The 22,988-nt window shown below is 34.9% G+C and overlaps 8 long non-coding RNA genes across 8 annotated transcripts; 1 reads left to right on the top strand and 7 right to left on the bottom strand.

Annotated features, from left to right (window-relative positions):
• Positions 1–4,919: 4,919 nt before the first annotated feature.
• LOC107190382 lies at positions 4,920–5,316 on the bottom strand. The gene is made up of 2 exons (XR_001516247.1): positions 5,162–5,316; positions 4,920–5,069 (listed from the first exon to the last, which is right to left on the bottom strand). It is a non-coding gene; the product is annotated as an uncharacterized LOC107190382 (long non-coding RNA).
• A 1,993-nt stretch (positions 5,317–7,309) lies between these two features.
• Positions 7,310–7,769, top strand: LOC107190389. The gene is made up of 2 exons (XR_001516251.1): positions 7,310–7,409; positions 7,612–7,769. It is a non-coding gene; the product is annotated as an uncharacterized LOC107190389 (long non-coding RNA).
• Positions 7,770–10,931: 3,162 nt separating this feature from the next.
• Positions 10,932–11,455, bottom strand: LOC107190391. Its single transcript, XR_001516253.1, has 3 exons — positions 11,346–11,455; positions 11,164–11,232; positions 10,932–11,075 (listed from the first exon to the last, which is right to left on the bottom strand). It is a non-coding gene; the product is annotated as an uncharacterized LOC107190391 (long non-coding RNA).
• A 458-nt stretch (positions 11,456–11,913) lies between these two features.
• LOC107190386 lies at positions 11,914–12,420 on the bottom strand. Its single transcript, XR_001516249.1, has 3 exons — positions 12,301–12,420; positions 12,138–12,209; positions 11,914–12,050 (listed from the first exon to the last, which is right to left on the bottom strand). It is a non-coding gene; the product is annotated as an uncharacterized LOC107190386 (long non-coding RNA).
• A 491-nt stretch (positions 12,421–12,911) lies between these two features.
• On the bottom strand, positions 12,912–13,391 carry LOC107190394. The gene is made up of 3 exons (XR_001516255.1): positions 13,293–13,391; positions 13,124–13,195; positions 12,912–13,040 (listed from the first exon to the last, which is right to left on the bottom strand). It is a non-coding gene; the product is annotated as an uncharacterized LOC107190394 (long non-coding RNA).
• Positions 13,392–14,418: 1,027 nt separating this feature from the next.
• Positions 14,419–15,144, bottom strand: LOC107190390. Its single transcript, XR_001516252.1, has 3 exons — positions 15,046–15,144; positions 14,684–14,755; positions 14,419–14,560 (listed from the first exon to the last, which is right to left on the bottom strand). It is a non-coding gene; the product is annotated as an uncharacterized LOC107190390 (long non-coding RNA).
• A 1,341-nt stretch (positions 15,145–16,485) lies between these two features.
• On the bottom strand, positions 16,486–16,974 carry LOC107190388. The gene is made up of 3 exons (XR_001516250.1): positions 16,870–16,974; positions 16,733–16,783; positions 16,486–16,636 (listed from the first exon to the last, which is right to left on the bottom strand). It is a non-coding gene; the product is annotated as an uncharacterized LOC107190388 (long non-coding RNA).
• A 713-nt stretch (positions 16,975–17,687) lies between these two features.
• Positions 17,688–18,119, bottom strand: LOC107190393. The gene is made up of 3 exons (XR_001516254.1): positions 17,991–18,119; positions 17,853–17,921; positions 17,688–17,760 (listed from the first exon to the last, which is right to left on the bottom strand). It is a non-coding gene; the product is annotated as an uncharacterized LOC107190393 (long non-coding RNA).
• Positions 18,120–22,988: the final 4,869 nt, after the last annotated feature.

The raw sequence follows: 22,988 nt of genomic DNA on the forward strand, positions 1-22,988 counted from the left end.
GCTCGATAAAATCCACTTTTGTTTTTCAAATCAAGCTGGCCAGAAAATGTAAAATCTGAGAGAGTATTATTGCCAACTACTAATATAATGAACGATGACGCGTCTGAGCGAGAATGTTCGAGTTCATGGGAGAAGGTGTTACGTTATTCAGGTGGGAGCTATAGAGAAAATGCATTATCAAGATAATCCTCGCTCGTTGGCAGGTGCTCGAGCGATAATGTGTTAATAACAAAGGGCAGCGCTTTAGTGTAATGAAAATCCCAGGCTGGGATGGCACTTGTCATGCTTTTGATCTTTATCATATAGGGAGCAGGGAACGCGATATTAAATTTGTCTCGATTATTAAGCTACCGGACGTGGAAGAAGTCGGTTTTTAAGGAGCAATTTTTCCCGCTAACGAAATAATTTCATTTTGTACGCGGTGGACCACTCTGAGAATCGATACCTCTTGCAATTTCCAAGAGGCGTCCAAAGTGACGGCAAGCTTCGCTCGCGTTACGGTCATATTTCAACACCAAGGGACCTATTCATATTTAACAGTATTCCCAATGTAGCTTGCCCCAGACAAACAAGATATTTCGAAAATATAATTAGACCGAAAACGTTGTCACTGAATTGTTAGATAATCTTTGCTCTAATATGGACATGCACTCCCGCTCAATAGGACACTTATAGAATATTTTTACAAAATTAATAATAATATTTATTTTAAAATATATATAGCGTGAATAAGAAAAAGAACACGCGAATAAAAGATGAAACAAATCAAAGTAATACAATAACAATGGCAAAAATATAAAATAATTATTTGAAACTAGTTAATAATTTATGTCGAAATGCGCTTATTGTTAGTCAGAGGTAAAACAAATCGAAAGATTCATCAAGAGTATCTGGCCATTATACATAAGCGGTTTAATGGTTTAAACTTACCGTGGCTGATTTTGTGATATTGAACGTCAAACAAAGGATGAGTTGGAGATTACGCGTGGGTAATTAAAATTTAATGTTCTCCAGTATTTCTGGGCAAGCCATGCGATTATTTACGATCTTAAACAAGAACAGAATCTCTAGTGATTTTGCATAGGGTCATCTATAAAACAGCTGATTCTTCTGAGAAATCTATATTGAACACGTTCAATTATACTTTAATTTCTTCCAGATTGTAGTGGTAAATTCTAATTATCTAACTAGCGTACAATACAATAGTCAATTAAAATACTTTGCATAACGTAGGATGAATCCGAGTTTCTTATATACTATAGATACTATGATCCTAGTATGATAGTCGAAAGATAAATCGGAGCTAAGAAAATATCCAGATCTCGGATGGTATGCATGGTGAATAACTGATTAATTGTTGAAAATTTGCAATGAATATTGTTTAGTGGATCCTAAAGATCGGTGGATAACGTTTATGCTACTATGAAGTACCAAGAGTTGTTTAATATGTGTAATTAGTACAAAACGGGACATTCTCTTGATACAGACCAGATGTCTTGATGCTTATAAATATTAATGTATTTAAGGGTTTATTATTTAAATATCTTCACCGACGTTTATTGCGTCGTTTAACGAGCTGCATTGTTTATTGGGCCCGTTTCACGCATGTTTTTCGGTAATGGATATTTCAATCGAACCAAAAACCGTTAACGCGTTTAAAATCGCGCCGCGTGTACACCCGCGGCAGAAAAATTCATTTCAGTCCCGAGATAATAGCATTACAGGTAATTTAACGATTCTGCTACGGCGTTTTTCATTATCATATTTTCCTTTTCCATTACTTCCCGGTTAATGAAATTAACGATCGATGCCGGCGTACCGGGAACGATAAATGGAACCATCCACGAGGGCTTGATCGGCACGTAGACATAATCTTCGACTTGTCTACTCGGAATATTAATGAGCGTAGGAACAGCAAGATGGTGGATCGACGTCATTAACAATGAACGAAAATTCCCCATGGGGTTTGCAGAAAGATCATCCTGCCGATAAAAAATTTCCGGAGTAAATCTAAAACTTTGGAATTCTGGGTAAATAGAATGCCATTTTTCGAATGAGGAAAAGTGTGATTATTTAATCTGGTGGATGCATTTATTAATGTTTTGCTGTATTGAAAAATCGAGAGAATTTCGATTCAATCAGAGTTATCACGGATTAAAATGAACGAAACTATTCTCCGTGGTGCGATAGAGTTCGGTAGGTCAACCGACTTATTAAAAAGATTACGTGAAATATTTTTCAAGCGATATCCTCGTCCCATCAAGCCGTCCGGCACGGTTTACGCAAGCGCAAGCAACGGTACCCGTCGTACTTTTTAGTTCTGCTCCTCTCGCTCCGCCTTCCTCTTCCATTTCAATTATTTTATTTGTTTACCGTGACTGAATTTTTCAGATCCCACTTTCGTCCGTTTTGCCGGTCCCTTAATGTACCTTTAATTATGAAAATTTAATTTCACCGGATGAATCCACCGGATAATGACCCTTCATTAGCGAACTGAAGTCAAGTAAAAGTTTATAACGAAGATTTATCGCAATTTAGGGGTCCGCCTGTTACGCGTATCCCCGTTCTCCGTGCTTAATCTTCATAAAAATCCGGCGGATACAATAATTACTTTACAATAATCTCGAGATTAAATACAATTTCGAGTGTCGTCTAATTGACTATCGCTGAGGCAATTAATTATTAATCGAATTTATTGATAACTTTTATGTCGTAACTAAGAGACGTTAAACAGTTGTCGGCTTTGAATCGATATTGGCTGCCACGTGACAATTGTGGACATCGTAAGCGTCATTGTAATGGCAATATGTATAATGAGACACGATTAAATTCGGAACAGTTAACAGCTTCGGACCCAACGCGCTGGTATAACAGGAAAACTAAACGCATAAAAACTTGTTAATTTGCTGTGAGCACCTGTTATTTCACTCGATTATGCCGATCGAGCTTCGTCGAAGCTGTCCCTGCAGCATCGAGCCCCACACCATTTTACTTACCGGTTACTTCGAACTTCGAACCGTGACATCGACGTCGAACCAACGACGGCACATTGCGCTGAACTTTACATTGGCTTAATTGGTTTTAAAGGCGAAACTTTGCTCGCACATTTTCTTACGAGACTTCCATTACATATGCATGTTTACGCTGACCATTTGTACCGAGGAAACGTGCGAAAAATATTCGTGTAAAAAGACGTCGACTATATTTGACCGCCACATTCTGTACAATTTGCTCTGTAATCGGTATGTTAAATCTACCAGAAAGTAATTCTTCATAGATTTTAGTAGTCCAACAACATAATTTAAATTCAGAACATATTCACGCCCTTTCCTTTTTTAATAACGACGGAGGTTGTTAGAGAACGAGGACTAATTGTGTTGTAACAGCACATTATCGTAATTACTGAGCACAGAGTTTCGGTTTCTGTAAAACTAAATATTGAATAGGAAAAGATGATGTTTAATCTTGTCATTGAATATCTTATAGTAAATTGGGAAGAACTTAATTAATATGGTACCATGTCAAATTAATTAAATTTAATTAATATTATATCGGTGAATTAATCAAATAGTATTATGTATTATCATAGTCATATTCACCGGAGATTATATGTGTACGCACTGTAATGATACTATGTACAAAATGTACCTACAAGTGCTGTATTTAGGTACAGTAATCGAACCGCCTTTTAGGATCAATGAATGTCACCGGCATACTAATATGTCGACATATACACTCCATGGAATCCAATATTCCATTAATGCTTTGAACTTGTCCTATTTACGGTAGATGTTAAACACCCTGGCAGGTGTATTCCTAGATATAGTCGAACATGATTGTCTAGTGCATAACTTTTGACAAAACTTTAGATACATTATCTGCGCAAATCTATTTCATTTACTGAGAAATACTTTTTTTAATAGAGTGACATCGATATTCCGTTATCTAATGTGCATAAAAGAATAATTTTAAATATTAAATTAAATTCAAGTATGTATTTTGGATTTAAATATATCCAGAAGAGAAGGTAAACCAATGTGATTATTTCAATTATATTTTAATGAATAGTAGAGTTAACGTTGCATCGTTGATTTATTCAATCCAATTCAACGCGCATGTTTGTAATAACAAGCAGAACATGTTTTCCTCAAAATTTATACCTTATATGGAGCGTGTAGTAAAATCTTCTAGTTTTATGCACTTTACGTTATCAAAGTAATACGCAGAACGTGTTTCATTAAATTTATTCACATGTGGATAACGAATAAAAGCATAAAAATGACGACAGTGAATTTATTGGACTTTAAATTACACAACCTCCGGTTCGAATTCAGTTTCTATTCGAGAACGAAAATTAATATCCGACTTTTTTACGAGGGGAATTTTATTTATCGATGGTTTTTATCATTCGTCGATCCACGGGCAATAGACCCGAACGACATACTTCGCGTTGCGTGTAAAACAGCAAGAAGGAATTTATTTATCTGGATCGCGTGCACGCCAATTTATGAAATGTTAAACACGTGGAAACGATCTGTTTCCCTCGTGCCCTGTGAGAATGGTAAACGGAATTTAATGTCATAACTATGTATCCACTTTTTGTTACATTTTTCAAATTTTCTTCGCGTATAATTGTGTTCACGAGTAAATCTATTTCCTTGCAAAGAATTAGCAATGAATTCGAGTTTAGAATTACAAGTTTGCAAATATCACAAATCTCAATTTAGCAAAGAAAAAAAATGACACCTGAAACTGAATATTACATACATAGACGTTTTTTGACACGTGTGATTGTGATCTCGATCATATATCGAGATATACACCTATTATTCTCGAAGTACTGTCTTATAATTAGATCACTACGTCCGTTCATTGCTTACTGTTACTCTAAGCGCACGAAGAGAATGAAGAAAGCAATATTATGGCCGATGTACACCTAATTTTATATCCAATGAAAATACATAATGTAAATTGTTACACTCAATCAGAAACTAAGTTTGTATTGGGTGCCAATGACATCAACATCTGCGTGCAATAAACGCCGGTGATATGACCTCCCGGCTTCAAGCCTAAACATCATAGTAAACAATAACAGGTGAATAAATATTATGGCAGGAGCGTATAAAAAAGTTCATAATTTTAAATTGATAACCATACTGACCATTGTTATGCGTAGAAGTTAATTATCCTTTCCTACGTCTTCTAGGGGGGATCGCTTCAGCTTCAGAAGGCGTAATGTAAAATGTCGACAAGAAAATCATGGACAGAACGAGGAACGCTAAGCTCAGTTCCTTCTTCATGTTGTCTTCCTTGGAATTCTTTCCTTTGTTAACACATACCAATATTTGTCTACCTTATATAGGACGCTCAAGCATGAACACTGCCTAAATTTGATAAATTTTTCGTGACTTCGTTATCAATTTACGAGGCAATATATTTCTAGTAGCACATTTTACATAACCAAAGTAAAAAGAGATTTTCTATATAACTTAAGAAGTTTAAACTATTTGTATCATATGTTTGTAGTACATAACTAATAAATAATAATGAGTCCATAGAGTTCAGAATTTAGGTATAATGGAAAAGATATTTTCTCTAAGACTTAAGAAGTTCTAACTACGCAGAGAATGTGGAAAAGTCAATCACTTTTGTCACATTTTTATAAGGCATATACATTAATTATTGTATAATAATTATATGCACATATAATAATTATAAAGAAATACAGAGGAATCACAGAGAGGGAAGTAAGCATTACATATTGGGGTTGACGTACAGTTTATTTCATTTCCAATAAAGGTACATAATATAAAGAATTAGAAGCATATTAAAAAATTAAATTTGTGTTTGCGTGCCCATGTCGTCAACTTCTATTTGTTGTGAATGCCGGTGATACAACCTCCCGGTTTCATGCCTAAATAGTAGAAAATTACACAAGGAATGAATATTATGATACCAGAATTTGATAAAGTTCATAATTTTATATTGGTCATTATACGGACCATTTCTATGTATAGACACAAGTTATCTATTTAGCTCCTAGGCCTTTTCGCTGCTACAGCGGACGTAATGTAATGTGTCGATAAGATAAACACGGTTATAAGAAAGAAAAATAACTTTAGCTGTTTCTTCATGTTGCCTTTGTTAGAATTTTTTGACGTGTTGATGCGAAGCAATACTTTTCTTCTTTATATAAGAGGCTGGAACGAGAACATTGTATCAGTTTGATAGAAATTTCGCGACATCGTTATCAATTTACGAAGCAATGTATCTCCAGTAGCATATTTTACATAACTAAAATAAAAATAGATTTTCTATATGTCTTAACACATTTAAACTAAGAAAACATTTCGTAGAATCAATCATTTTTAGTAAATTTTTTAAATACATGATTAATAATTATAAATAAATGCATAGAATTCAGAGTTTATAAGTAATGGAAAAACTCATCACATAAATTAAAAAGAGGAGATTAGATTGAGGAGATATCCATCATTTGGTGCAAAATATCATGAATTACATATATCATAACCCTTACATACCTTTCTACTTGATCGTGTTAAAGATTGCAAGAATTTGCAATTGACAGCGTCATACCGTTATCTCCATTGTACCCAGTGTTCCATCAACAATAAGCCATTGTGAGCAATAAAGATTACCAGTGGAAGTTTATAACGTTTTATGACTGAAATACGTGACAACACGAATTTGCATGGAATACATTATTGCTGTCGTTCTTTTCTGACACTTTTGATGGAAGCCCGTATGTTGCAAAAATACGCGTTCTACATTCGGTGGCACAAATTACGACAGTTTGCTCGAATAAATTGACAATTTTTTCGAATGACTTCGCAAAACATTGTAGCATGGAATGTTTGAAAATTTGTGTTACAATATTTATAACATTCTCGAATGAACATTCGCGGAATATGTCAAAGGAACAGGTGTTACGATATATTAAAATATTCAGATGGAGATTAATTGGATCTTTTGGGAAGTTTATCGATTGTTATTGCAATCTTATAAGTTGTTACTTCATTTTTCTAAAATTCAAAGAAGTGTCACTTGAGTTATATAAAGACCAAGCGAACCAAACTGAACCAATCAAGGGCAAAGGAATTAGAATTAGACTAAACCAGAAACCGAATTCGTTCAACTCAGGGTTAAGAAATAATGATAAGTACGCCTGCTGCCATAAGTGAAGTTTACTAGCTATGAAACTGATAGCTCAGTCACGAAGAACTTATTTATTATTAAAATATTCTATATATATACATAAAACAATGTTTACAATCATATTGTGGGAGTCAACAACTGCAAGAAGAAACATGTTCCAAAAAATGAAATTTGCTATTCTCGCTCTTTCTGCTCTCGCCATAGTGGCGTTTTATATTGCGCCCTCTGAAGCGGTATGTAATACGTTTGATATTATTCGAGTGTCTGAAATATTAATTAACATTAACCGTAATTTAATTTACAAAGTGTGGTAAAAATGACAAAGCAAAACATAACCATAAACGTTAATTAACGTTATTCACAATTAATTGTATTGCAAAATGTTACTGCAACCACTATTTATATCTTGTTTCAAATACATTTTTTAATTGTTAGGCTCGATCCCGCAGGAACACTGGTCCGCAATTCATAGCTAGCAGAGGTTGATGGTACATATTATCACGATATACAAATATGCGACCCCTTATAACTATAACAATTGCCACTATGTAGCCTCACAGATAAGAAAATAAATTACACTTGAACCTCGTAAATTTTTCGCTCCGACTTTATTTTCTTACGTCACCCCATGGTATCAACATTTCTATCACTTGCTACCAACAAATGTGTAGTATCGGTGAAGCTGGGCCGCGAAAGGAAGTAAGCATAAGCCTAGCCAAGGGGGCAGGAGGGCACTTGCCCCCCCCCCCGTCAGAGGATAAAAATGACCTTTTCCCTACCTTAGAGGAGAAAAAAATTGGAGTTTGACGTATGGAGGAACAAATAATATTGTGAAAATTACCTTAAGAAAAATTTAGCCCCCCTCAGCACCCCCCACCCTTATAGCTCAATTGATAACCTGGCTACGCCCATAAAAGTAGGTCTTCAGAAATCAAAATTATCGTCCTGAATATTACAGTACTATGGTACAGCATCGCTACGTACGTTACACGTTAATTCCAAACCATTTAAACTTAACAAATCTTCACTCGAAGAGGGAAGTACTTTCATTCTGTCAAAAAGCACCTCGGTACCATAATCCCTTATCCCGCCTCACCCTTAGTAATAGAAAATATAAATTCATTGTGTAGAATATTAAATGTCCCCGGTGGGTTGAAGGAGCAGCGTGATGCAGATCGCGGTACGAAATTACTATTCCAATTGCATCTTTCCACCGGCAACGCCCCGGCTGGCCGGAACAGCAAAGAGGGTTAAGGCAGCTGGAAAGCTTAATTTGTCGGAGATAGTAAAATCCATGGGGTTTAATACATATTTATAAAGCCGCATTAATGTAACCCCAAAGAATATTCATGAAAATCGTTCCGAGCGCGACGCCCCTCCCCCCACCCACAAAGTCCAGCAGCCGTACATTCAGCGGCGTTTTCAAGAAAACAGAAGTAATATGCCGGTGAATTTGTGGGAGGGGGTTGCAGATGTTAGGAGGGCGGCCATGCAACTTGTAATCTGCCTTATTCCGTGTTGCGATTCGCCTCATCACTCTCACGAGACGGAAAGACGGCCGCGGAACGGAACGGAACTCATCCAACCGGACAAAAACCCGGAAAAGCGGATCGCCAAAAAGCGGAATGAACCATTGCTACATTCGCAACGGATGAATATGTAATTATGGGAGGATCTGGGATGTTGGAACGACTGATTACGAAGGGTGAAATTTTGCAAACTCCCGGAGCACACGTTTTTGAACGTGAAATTATCACAGCTCAGAAATACTGTGCGTCCCCCCACTGTGGTTGCATCGCTAGGGACTGGTAATGAAATTATAGAGAGCATTTGGACATCATTCTGTGAACGTTTCCGGTTGCTGGCGTCCGGTTTGTGTCGTGTTCCGCCTCACTAGGGCAGTGATGGGCAACTCAGCGCCCGCCAAACTCACTAGCGGGCAACAACGTGCAGCATGCAGGCATATGGTAGTGGTGGGTGAAATGTGTGAATGAGAGCACGTATCTATTATTTTCTTCAAACACAAATATGTCGTGAATCACGACTCGTGACTCGTGATGTGTCCTGCTTCGCAATCCCTCCACAGGAGTCCGTCATCTATCGTATGTTCACAAGAATGAAAATTTCGACGACAAATGTATGAAACTATTCCATATGAAGCTTTGAACATCGTACGGAACATTTACAAGTTACAGAAGAGGCAATTATTTTTATTGTTATAAGTCTGAATAATATTTAAGCCATGTTTTACTGAATTTATGCACATATTGTTACAAATATATTGTAAACTCGTATTTTTCTTCTTTATATAGGATGCTCGAACACGAACATTGTATCAGTTTAGACAATTCTTCGTGACTTTGTTATCAATTTACGGGGTTATGTATTTCCAGTAGCACATTTTGTATAACCAAGCAACAAGAGATTTTCTATATGACTTAGGAAATTTAAACTAAAAAAACATGTGGAAGAATTCATCATTTTTATTACATTCTTGTAATACATAATTAATAAGTATTAATAAACACGTAAAATTCACAGTTCAATAATAACAACCACATATATTAACAGCGTAAATAAGTATTTAGGGGTTCACGGAGATATCCATCATTACTAGTACATATTTTCATTACTTAATTGCATTTATGATAATTCTTACATACCTTTCGACCTGATCGTGTTCAAGATTAGAAGAGTTTGTAATTGACAGTGTCATACCATTATCTTCATTGTTCCCACAGTGTTCCATCAACAATAAGACGTCGTGAGCAATAAAGATTATCAGTGGAAGTTTATAACGTTTTATCACTGAAATACGTGACACGCGAATTTACATAGGAATCATTATTGCTGTGATTCTTTCGTGACACTGATAATATAGTGGAGGTGACGATGTGATTATATCAGCTCGATAATGTGCTAATGTTATATTTGATAAATATAATAATTACTGAAAGTATCTACTTCCAAATAATATTTATATGTTACGAAAACAATAAATTCTACGGATTAAATGACGCAAGAAAGTTAGAAAGATTTGTCAATCTAGGAATATTATCACGTGGAAATACATTTATATAATTTATTATATTGTAGCGGATTTAGAGGGACAGTGAAGAAAACGCCTTGCAAAATATACGCTACAAATTCCCATACAAGTTTAAGGCAGAAATTGTTAGCGTTGGCATGAACAAAAGTCGCCTTTTTTCATGTAGTATTGTAGTATATTTATCTTTGTATTCATAGTATGTAGAGTTCATTATATGTACCGCCGCGAATTTATCGCTACGAATGATTCGCTGGCGCTGCGAATATTTGCGTTGATCTGTGGGTTCCTTTAAAAAGTCTTATTTTAACATTTCTTTTGTAAGTTGAACGAAATACTCCGACAGGAAAATGTCAGGTAGAAGTAGAGAAAAGGTCCCAACTTCTGATGCATGCTTCTTCGCATCGAACTTTTGACATGTTGAATTTCAACGAACAATTTCTTTCCTCTTCTACATAAAACTTCGATGTTACGTATCCAAGTCGACAAACGAAAACAGTAGAAAGAACACAATAATCGTGAAGTGAGTTTCAATTAGGACAGTGCAAAGAAGAAACAGGAAGAATTATATATTAGTATCTCATACCAAATCTCTTGTACTTTATTTATCGTTATATTAATTGACATTTACGATATAGTTACAATAGTTGAGAGTAAATAAGACATAAATAACTTAGGACATTTAAGAGGATGTATTAAAATATTTTCATTGCATTTTATGACTGGTATTTATTTTACTGAACGTTCGATTACAATTTCAATAACAATTATTGTACGTGGAACTAATGGCTTCATTGTGATGGAAGCATTATTTGTCAAAAACTTGAATTTATCCTGACTGTGGACATTTGCTCTGAAAAAACAACATGTAACTTGTTGCATGTATTACATTCGCAATAGAGGTAAGCTGTAATTAACAGAAAGAAATAACACGACAGTACCTTACACATATTTCGATATTTCATACTACTGCATAGACGCGGTGGTAAGTTTGTGCACGCCGGTGGTTCCTTTAAGAATTAAAAAATTAAGAAGACCAGAAAAGTATAAATAAATGAACAATTCATTATATTTATGTATAACAGTAATAAAATGTACAAATTAAATAAACTGCTGTTCTTACATAACCAATCACTGGTTCCACAAAATACCCTGTCATTACAATTAGGAAAACAAATACAAGCAGAAAACCTATTTTTTGGTTCATGATGCCTCACGTCGAATTCCTTCTGTTTTTGCTAGTGAATTGCACTTGCATATGCATTTCCCCCTTTTATATACAAAACTCGTTCGAAATTATGATAAAGACATACGTAAAGAAATAAAAACGTAATACACGCATTGTACGATACCGTTTTAATCTTAAAGACACTTTTTCGTGACCAACGTGAACTGGTAAAATGTTTGATTATCGATATTCTAGCAGATTTTGTCGGTTGATGACAATTTGCATTTTACGACGCAATAATAAGTGTTATTACCTGCGTTTACGAACAGTACATACTAACAAACAATATTTCTAATATTGTCCTGCTGGATTGCAAGTTAAAGTTACGGTCATACGCCTAATAGTATGAAAAGAATTCTGTTTTCCCGAGAAACTGGCAACAGTGCAGACTGCACATTTTACGGAGAATAAGTCCATCAAGACTAAAAACACTAGAAAGGATACATATAAGAAACACAATAAGATATCGCGAAAACATTTATTTTCCATTACAGCTACATTGTCAACAATAATATGTTTCTGAAACCGTCGTCGCCGTCATCAGTGGTAGCATTTTATTTTTCCACGCCATAGAATTCACCATCAGCCCTAACATTTCAGCTGAATAACAATGCATAAACAATTATAATTAGTACCTTGTCGACAATATTAAGTCAACTAAACAGAATTGTATAAATATATCCCTACCCTACACATCATGCGGTATTTCATGCTACTACAAAGATGACTCCTAGGTAAACTATGACAAGCCGGTGGTGTCTTCAAGCAAAAAATCAGAAATAATTCAAAATACGGAATATTTTAATATACATATATAATGGAAAATTAAATAAAAAACGTGTTCTCTTACTGCTGTCACCGGTGCAAAGAAACATCCTGACAGTAAAATAAGAGACATAAACAGAAGAAGAAAGTTGAATATCGTATTCATGATTTCCACTGTTGAATTCTTAACGTTCTTGCGACTATGTTGCAGTTATACACACGCTGCTCCTTTTTATACAAAGCTTGTCGAAGTTATAGCATGTATAATATAGATATCTGAACCATTAAAGAGATGATATATAATTTTAATGACAGCTTTTCCACTAAGCGGAAAATTTTCATGACGATCTTGAGGAAGACTGTAGAAGATACAAATATTTATGTATTAATTCACAAACGTAAAAACATAATATTCTTCATCATATTTCGGTACTATTAAGTCATATTTTCATTTCCTCGTATTTTTTAAATATATTTACAATTTTCTTAGACATAAAGAACGAATGGATGAAGAAAAGTACATTCCTTTTATGAATTTCTGAAATTTTCTGGAATTTCAACCTGTACTACGATATTTCGTTTTATTCCGTTCAATTATTCCAACAGAGATATGCAATAGATGTGCCGAAATGATTTAATAAAGACAAGGATAGAGTATTGAATATTCAGAAAAAATTAATATCAATGTATAGCCAATGTTTTTTATTTTACTCATATTCCATTGTTTTTGAACAACAGTTAATATCTAAAGTTAAAATCTTCATTTTCGTGATGGCTGCATCGTTCACTAGGAGTTTCCGTCTCATTCTTCTATTAACACTTGAGCTAAACAAAAAATAGGTATATTTATAAGTTTTGCAGTGACAATAGTGGTAAAAACAAATTAGTAGAATGAACGGTGACTTTACCTTGCACATTATTTTGTATTTATCACTGCCACAAAGCACCTTCCTAGGTAATTGTTTGCACGGTCCTGACACCTAGAAAGTGGTTTTAATCACATTTTACGAGGGAAAATCAGCCATCATCAATTATCATAACTTAATGTACAAGTGTAAAACAAACTAATTAGCTTACACCAAATACCGGTGCTACGAAACATCCTGACAACAAAATAATTGTGACAAATAGAAGAAGACAATGAAGTTTCTGATTCATGATTCCTTGTGTCGTATTCTTAGCTGATTTACCAGTAACTTTCCGCTACATCTACACATCCACTTTTATACCGAGAAACTCGTCGAAATTGTAATAAATGTAGACATATGAATACTTAAAATTATAATATATAGTTTGTAGGATAGCTCGTGGACCGTAAACAGTTTTCGTGACCAATGTATTGATAGGTCCTAAAATGGCCTTGTCCACTGTTCGGTAGTAGTATTTCTGGCAGACATTACAAACATTGCAGGTACAAAATTATAGTTATACTGGGTAATGTACAATCAATTTCATATTTTTTTAATACACTAGGTATATCTATAGAACTGCATTCGAATCATAACTCTCTAACTAATTCATAAAGGTTCCTACATTCTTGAATATTCTATGCAAGATAGTGGACAAATTTAAGTAAACATGACAACACTGTATTGCCAACTGTTTTTTATTTTATTTATATTTCATTACATTTGCAACAGCAGTTAGTGTTTAAAGCTAGAATCGTCATTTTGATAGCGGCATCATTTACCAGGAGTTTCTACCTCATTCTTCTATTAACACTTCAGCTAAACAAAAAATACGAACAGTTGTATTTATTACAGTAACAATAGTGATCAGAACAAATTAACAGAATTAATTATGACGTGCCTTGCATATTTTTTTATGCCTTATGCTTAGGCAAATCGCATCCCGAGGCATAGTTTTGCACATTACATCATGTCCTGGCATCTTAAAAGTGGTTTCATCACATTTCACAAATGAAAAATATTAACATAGTGTACGAAGTAAAAAAGAAAGATCTGATTTGCTTACGCTTGATAATGATCAGTATCTGAACTACACTCCAAATGTAGATTTTATTTCCACAGGCAGAATTTGGAAGAAAATGAAGGATTTTTAAACAATGCTGCAAGAGTATCATTAGGATACCATGTCGAAATAGTAATTATGCATTTGTTCGAATATTAATATTCATTTCATTGAAGGAACAATTAATGCGTACTTTGAATGGAATCAGGTAATAATGAAAATGAAGAGTGAATTAATGATGAATAAGTTTTATTTATTTTCACATTCTTTTACACCGAACAGAAAATAGCAAAGAATTATTAATTCAACCATCATATTTATGTGTTTTATACCTATAATTATTTTCTTCCCCTTTTCAGTCTTCTACACATGTCCTAATAAAGAAAGAAAGATCAGATATTAATATTTTGCTACCAAAAATTACAAGAATATGATGTTATCTAAACGCGTTAAAATTGAATGACTTAATTAATATTATTACGGAATCGTAATATTACCGGACACGCTTCGTTCATAAGTGGGGAACCGCAGAATTCTGCAGGGTAGCCAGTTCCGCACCTCGGTGAATCCTTAAATAGAACACGTTGTGAGTTACAATACATATATAAAATGAAATACTCCACATGTTAGGTGTACAATTGAGTAAGCCACTATTGTTCATTTCCAAGGAAGTCAGAAATACGTGCTTACTTTACAATACTCGTTATTAACTTTCAATAGTCTACGCTATTTTTATGAAGCGTATCGATTGGAAGATACATTGAATTACATTCTATTGTCGTCTTATTAAAAAGATAGCGATACAATAAAATAACGAAGATACAACATTCTGCGTAAATAAAAGAAAATGTTAGCTTACCATTCCTGCGGAAGGAATTACGAAGTATCCTGACAATAAAATGATAGAAACAACGAGAAACAGATTATTGAAGCTACGATTCATAATTTCCTTTGTCGGTTTCTTATTATCAGAATGCACTTGCACTCACACTTCCGTGTTTTATACGGGAGCTCTGAACAAGGTCACTCGCATAAAAAAATGTTCATGTCGATACATAAAAATATAATATGTATTTTATGTAACATTATCATAAGAAAATCAGCCGACCGTGACTAACATTATTCGAACGCGATAGTAGTGAATACAAAGTGCCCGGAAATAATGCGTATCCATTAATTAATTGTCGTCTTCTTTGTATATTTAACTAAAGCCAACGTTGTAATTTCCGTTTAATCTTTTGAGCGTGTGCTAATTACCGAATGCACGTATGTAATTAGCAAAAACAGTTTTAAATCGAAACACTGGACGATTATTATTTCATTAATGATATTCAAACATAATATGATTTGCAGAAATAAATTATGGTTCTGCAAATCCCGCGAATGGAATTTCGAAAGCTTTACAGAAATATGAAGTTTTACATTTCCATTTTAGTACTCTAACCTTCTTCAATAACGACGCTAATTACAATAATTCATTATATCCGTCTTTTTGATTAATAAAATAATAGTGTTAGATGTCTCTTCTTTCACAATGTAATATTTACGTTTAAAATGTTCGAAAATTCACAGTTCATTACCTAGAAACGGACTTACGTTTTCCAAGACTATAAATTAAAAATTTCTTCAATTCCTAGAGTATAGGAATAATTGGTAATATTTACCGCAACATTAGCAGGAAATTGTACTATATAATTGAACGTATTGTAGGAAATTATTTATTGTGTATTTCGAACCAAGGTATTCCCTCCTTGAAATTGTGTTTTGTCCAGATCTTTATAATGGTATTATACCCACCACCATAACCGGCAGGTCTTATGTCACTTTTCTTAACGTGAAAGGATGGGATGATAAAATATTGATCGATTTACAAAAACCAGAAGATATCAATGCACGATAATTTAAATCGAAAAGTCACTAATTTAATGTATTGAAATTTAAATTTCAATTTACTTTTTATGAACATTTAAAATAAGAATAAATGGAGTTGTTTCCATTCGTATCATCTTTTACACTTATTCATTATTTACACATGTATAAACTCGCAGAATATAAAAGGATCAAGAATTTTTTAATAATCTTATACAATATGAAGTCTGCAGTACACATTAGAATATAACAGTGTAAAAACATATCGATAACACATAACATTTTAATTTCTTTTAATATTAATGACGATAATTAGAACTGACGCAAAGCGACTGATTTTCAAAGGATTCTACGAAATCAATGTCTATACAGTTCCTGTGTTCATAAACTATTATAAGCATTAAGGATGATTTAACAAAGTATCAGTCTATTAACGATGCAGAACATTTTATTTTTTATTAATATCCAATTATAATATAATATAATAAGAATTGAAAGAACACTTGAAGGCAATATTTGCACGCTGACATCCATGATGGAAACCTTCAAACCTTTTCAAATCATACTCCTTTACATTGTTCCTAAAAAAAACAAGAAGGAAAGGAGTACAAATAAACTACTATGACATAAAGGGAATAATCGTTACAGTGAGTAGTATTGAATGCTTGTCACTATACCGTGCAAATCGCTCTAATCAAGGGATGGTAGCAGTTGAATACCCCAGCACACTAAAATAGGAGATAGAATAAGTTATACAAATATTCTAATAATAAATACAAGAAATCTGATATAAAAGTAACGGTGAATCCATTACTGTCTTTGCAGCAGGTGTCATCATCAATCCTGACATGCAGATGACAGAAATAAGAAAGAAAAAGAACCCGACTACTTGTGACATGTTTACTTTGAATCTCTTTTGAGTCTGTTTAAGTTGTATCTAACAGTCTATTCCAGCTCTTTATATATGTACAACTGTTGTACAAATTTTTAATCTTCACAGATGAGAACGTGAATATTAAAAATTTAACGCGTATTTTATATCACTTCCGATGTCACAAAAAGAATTTTCGTGACTGACATCAATTTATGAGATAACGCGTTACTTTATTTATTGCCGAACCAAAATAGTTGACGATGAAAACAGTATTCGGTTAGCCTTTTGATCTTTCAATAAAGTACCATATAGCCAGTAATATTCTAAAGTTACATTTGAACTTTCACAATTCTAAGTCATGACGTTGAATGAAAGTTAAAATAATACAAATTAATATAAATCTGGAAAATGACCTTTAACCCTCGGAAGGCGAATGGTCTGGGACTGAGGCTGACCCATAATGAAATTACCATTGTACGTGGGTTTCAAGGAGGAACTGTACGTAAAATTGTATGTATATGCATATTTAAGTTTATACATTACATTTACGTATAATTACAAATAATATGGTAACGGCTACAGAGGGATTTAAATGGCCCTGCATTCGTTGTACAAGGGTTAAATGAAACTGTTAATTTATTCAATAATTTTTTTGGATATTATATCGATCATTCAACAATGTGGCTGGATATTAAAGAGTCAGTAGCACGTCAACAATCCATTACATTTTATTTTTTATTTATATCCAATTACATACAATGATATTTAGAACGTCTGCAGTTAACTTTTCCTTGGAGATGGAACTGCCTGCTAACGCCCATTACATAAATCCTAATAAATAAAAAAAGGTAGAAATGTTTATTAAATCATTTAAGACGACTTGACTAAAAATATGGTACAATTCTGTCATAACGTTGACATACCCCGCACAATTTTCTTATTTCAGGAAAACGGCACCTTCTTCTATAGAAGACGCCACATTTCGATGGATCCTTATTAGAAAACGCAATGTATTTTAATAAAGTTACGAATAAGTACGTGAATTCGAATTTGTAACTTACTGCTCGGACCGGTGTCATGAAATATCCTGACACAAAAACCATAGAAACAAGTACAAGAATGAGCTTGAGACCTTGATTCATGGTTCTTCGTTTTAAATTCCCTCACGGTATTAACATTCACTCGCACAGTTTTTTTTATATACAACCAGGACACGTGATTTTGTCATAATAATTTTATTCGTGTCCTTGTACTATATATATATAATGATTACGTAAAAGGCTATGGTATATATGGTAGCTGTGAAATTGATTATTCGTGACTATCTAAAAGTATACCAACTTAAAAGGCAATAAACAGCAAGAGTCACGTTATAATAATGAAATAACATTAGTTGTTGTGCAATATTTTCGTAATTAGTCAACTACAGACGGACACATAAATCGGGGTTTCGTGTAGAAGCGAAGGAAAAATTGAAAACAAATTTTTTTTTATTTCTCGAACACGATTAGCTTTCCGAGCCATTGCATTACGAGATTCTTTTATCTTACGTTAACGTTTATACGTGTTTACAATGATGTATTGCTATTTATTTCTAATAATAATTTAATATAAATTAATATTCTAATATAATCTAAAACATAGTAAAGTTATTGGATTGTAAATAATGTAGATACGACCACAATATCGTCAGTGTCTGTTGCAAGTAGAAATAGTCAGCATTGTGCAGACGCATCAGCGAGTCGCTGGAGGTTAATATTTGGTAAAGAGGAAAATACATGTTAATTATTATTGTGAATATAGAATACTTTATTTCCAAATATATTGTATGTGTTCGACATAATTCAAATATATTGTTATGATAATGAAAGAAGTGAAGATTAGAAAACACTGAAGAATACAAAGAAGTTAAATATAATCTTCATCTGTGCTGGCGATTCTGACCATGTAGTCACCATACTACTTAACAGGTTCGCTACCAAGTGTCACTATGCGTAACGTTCTAATTACTAAAAGGTCAGCAGACTTTACTTGATCGAAGCAGAATGTGTTTTGCAATATTCCCCTATATTTTATGTCATCATTATCTCTCTTCAATCTACTTGTAACATTGAATAAAGAAAGTAAGAACATTCCACTGAAGATAATAATGGCGACCTTATAAAGTAGTTTGTGATGATCGTTTTCTAAACCATATGGTGGTAGAGAACGTGTGAAATTATATTTCCGAATCCTCGAACAATACCAAAGATTATTTTCAAGTCGGTCCGTCTTATAATTACATAAAGTTTCATCAATTTCAGAGCGGAGCTCGTGGGTAGATGTTACTTTTAAGTTTTAGCTCGTGTAACTCGCTACAGCTCGTCCCTGCTCTCTTTGACAAATTACCACTTAAGTATCTAAGCTGTTTTCTGTCTCGTAAAACAAGAAAGAACACTTCAAGTTTCGATGAGCTTGCACAGTGCCTCGTCATGCTACGTCGCTAAAAACACGTCAATGTACATGCGGTGGTTCCGTAAAATAAATTCTGCCTCTTTTCCTTTCCACTTTTTACACATTGTACTTTCCCAGCCATATTTTCGAAAGCATGAACAATGAGATTAACCGGTGGCATAACCGTAAGCTCAGTGGTGCGAATTTGTACCAGCAAAAATTTCAAGTCTTGAGTATTTAGAGGTAAGCGAGCATGTGGATCCCGCTCGCCTACGTTAAATATATCTGTCCGATACAGTATCAGGTAGTAAGGATCCGAGGATCATTTACGCGTTAGTCTTCGAAGGAGTGACATCGAAATTGTGCGGTGGTGCGAATTCGCACCTGTGTGTTTATCACGGTTGTCGCCTAGGTGTTTTTCGAAAATATAAGACAAATACGTTCGGCAGTGCAACAGCTTCATTTTGCATAAAAGTAAGTAATTTTAATATAAATGATTATTTACTTTTATTTCATATATTATACACAATTACGTGCTCGCAAACTTGTTTCAAACGAATCTTTGATAACCATAGATCAGGACTGTCTAAATATACAATGCACAAATGTATTAAATTAGATTAAAAATAAGTTTTACATTCCGTAGTTAAAATAATATTCTGAATCGACACATAGGTATTGTATATATTCGATAAACAAAAGTACAGATAAAATAGAAAACTAGTTTGAACAACTTTTATTACGAATCATTTGAGACACTATACATATGTATTTCACTGCAACGCCATATTACGACTGGAAACAGGAAAGTTTTAGATATAATCATCGGTGTATTCGGAAGTTAATTTTACTCCAGTTCATTGGCATTGTCTACCTACCAACGAACACATCGAATAACCAATTTTCCAGACTAAATGTGTTGTGTATTAATTAACCCAGTAGTTGACCATGGCACTCCATTTTTCCAGGAAGCATTTGCCGCAAAGTCGTCTTCTAATTTTTATTGGTAAACGAGTACAAAAGCTTGACAGAATCTCCGCTGCTATTACGATTCCATTTTCCATCCGTGAATATAATTAATTATGGAAAACGTTGCAATGTGATGGATCCGAAAACAACGGGAATAATAATCTCCAACCTCTCACCACCTTCCCTCCGTTTTGTCCGATTTAACCTTCCATTAATTTAATAACGCGTTCGTACTGTAAAAGTATGACAGCCCCTTTATTTCAGGTTGCACCAACGTTCTGCCACTTCGCCGAATGAGGCATCTGTTTCGCAACATCGCGCTCTATCGATCGGCCACTGCCTTTGGGAACAGTTGTTTATCTACGCGCGAACGTGAAGAAACTTTTCGACGATGAGACATTCAATCATTCGTCAGCCGATGTCCCGAAGTACGATAGTTCTATTCCGTAACGCATCATTGCGTGTGTACAGGATATTTAAAAAGATGGTCTGAGCTTTTAATAGCTTATAGTACTCGCAGAGTTAAGTAAAAAATGTCTAATCAACGTAGAACACAAAATAAATCCGTTCAATGTGAAATAAATTTTCGTATCTACGAGCGTTCGATGTCGTGAGTGAGTCCCTTAGTAGCGTATCGGATGTGAACAGAAAACATTGGTTCAGAAATACATTCGTTCAAGGTTGCATGACCACAGGGGATACGAAATATAGAAGAAATATTTGAAAATATACGTCGATCTCTTATCCGCGGAAGTGAGTTTTTTATTGCAATGAGATATTGAACATCTGTAACCAATGGGAAAACATATAAACTTCAGTATTTCTCATCGAACGGATTAATTTTAAAATCTCTGTCGATTAGATATATCTTATTCCTCTTGGTGAGTGATACAAGCACCAGAAACCTTAGATTCATTTTTAACACCGTCACTGTAAAAGTGTGAAATTTAGTAACTGTGCACGCTCGTTAAAGGATGGCCACAGTTAATACGAAAATTTTGTCGCCCCTCTACTTGACAGTGTTTAACGATTGGAATTGGTGTACGTCTTTTTCCTCTTCCGTGGATTAAGGAACCCAATCAACAACGCATCGAATGCTGGGACGAGTGACATTTCATCAATTAAACAAAAGTAATCGATACAAAAAGAATGCTGACGATACCCTAGCAACCAATTTTCTTCCCTTGGCGAATACAATGTCAGGCCATTGAAGTGAACACTATGGAAATGGCAGGAATGTCTAGTACCTACTCAGGTGAAATTCAGGAAAAATAAGAAATTAAAAATTAACACCTAAGCATGATCTTCAATAGAATCTGTATTCCTTATCACTTCTTACATTTTGTATTGTAATATATTATTTCTTTTTATGTATATGTGATGCACTATAGAACCTCCATATGACAGATTCAATAGTGTGTCATCTGAACGGATCTAGACGTCATTAATACGAATCGCTCTGTGTCCACACCTAGGCGTCAAGATACCAGGAGAAACGTCGCTGGTCACCGGACACTCTGGACCACGCTGTAAGAATGGTCCCCATCCGTTATTTCAGGCGGCTCGTGACACGGTGTCGTCCGACTCGAGGTCTCGCGTGAAAGGATTCCAGCATCGAGTCGACAAGGAGCATTGTTTCCTCGTCGAAGTAACAGGAGTCACGCGAAAGTACTGGCCCAGGGATCATTTCGAGGATATACGACTTCCGTAACACCCCCGCGAATCGAAGGAGTTCGGGGCTTTTTGGGAAAGTTTCACGACTTAAGCCCTATGCTTCGTCTTTCTTTCCGTTCGGGGGTGGAGGCCTGAGGAGGACGGTGTATCTAAGAAAAGCCTTAGCCAGGTATGGCGAAGTTATCGCAAGACGATGGAGAGCAGATCAGGTAACTTAGTGACTAGAGCAAAATCGAACGAACGAAGCGGGAGGGGAGGGCGTTTCTCTGCCAGCGCAGATAAAGTTACCCCATTACCCTCTCTTTATTTTTCCTCTTCCTCCACACGTTCTTTCGCCCAATTTTTTTCTTCTTGTGCCCCTCTTCTCCTTTTCTTCGGTGCTCGCCGAGATACCACGTTCTACTCCCTTCGACGTTTTCGTTCGAAAACGCACGTATAAGGGAACACGCCCGTCTCAAAGAGAATCCTGATCTCCCCACTGATTCTGACAGAATGTGCTGAGATCTGATATTTTTTTCACACACCGAGAACTTCTTTTGAAGAGGGGGAATTGTATATTACGGAGAAATGAAAAGTTCGACGAGGCAGATTTGAACGGGGTTACCCTCGGATCCGATGGGAAACTTTCGGCGAAGTTCAAGTTGCCGGGGGATCTTTGCTTCTACCGGGAAGACAGTTTTTATGGAAAATTCTGCGGACCCTGTGGAACGCTTTCATATGTATTCTTTATTGTACAGGTAAACCCCTGACTCCTGAGTTTTATGTAAAGACATTTAAGAAGGAAAGAGAACTTTCAAACAGAATAGCAGCACATTTTTAAGAATATCCGATTCTTCTTCAACTACATTGATTTAAAAAATGAAGCCTCATCTACGTTCACTAAACATTATTCTCGTTGATGCTTGAAATATACCAGAGGAACTTGCACAGAATTACGATTGCCCGGTAAATGGTTCCCACTCGTTACATCGATTTCACGACGG

Source organism: Dufourea novaeangliae, unplaced genomic scaffold, assembly GCF_001272555.1.
Source record: "Dufourea novaeangliae isolate 0120121106 unplaced genomic scaffold, ASM127255v1 scaffold177, whole genome shotgun sequence".
Lineage (NCBI taxonomy): Eukaryota > Metazoa > Arthropoda > Insecta > Hymenoptera > Halictidae > Dufourea > Dufourea novaeangliae.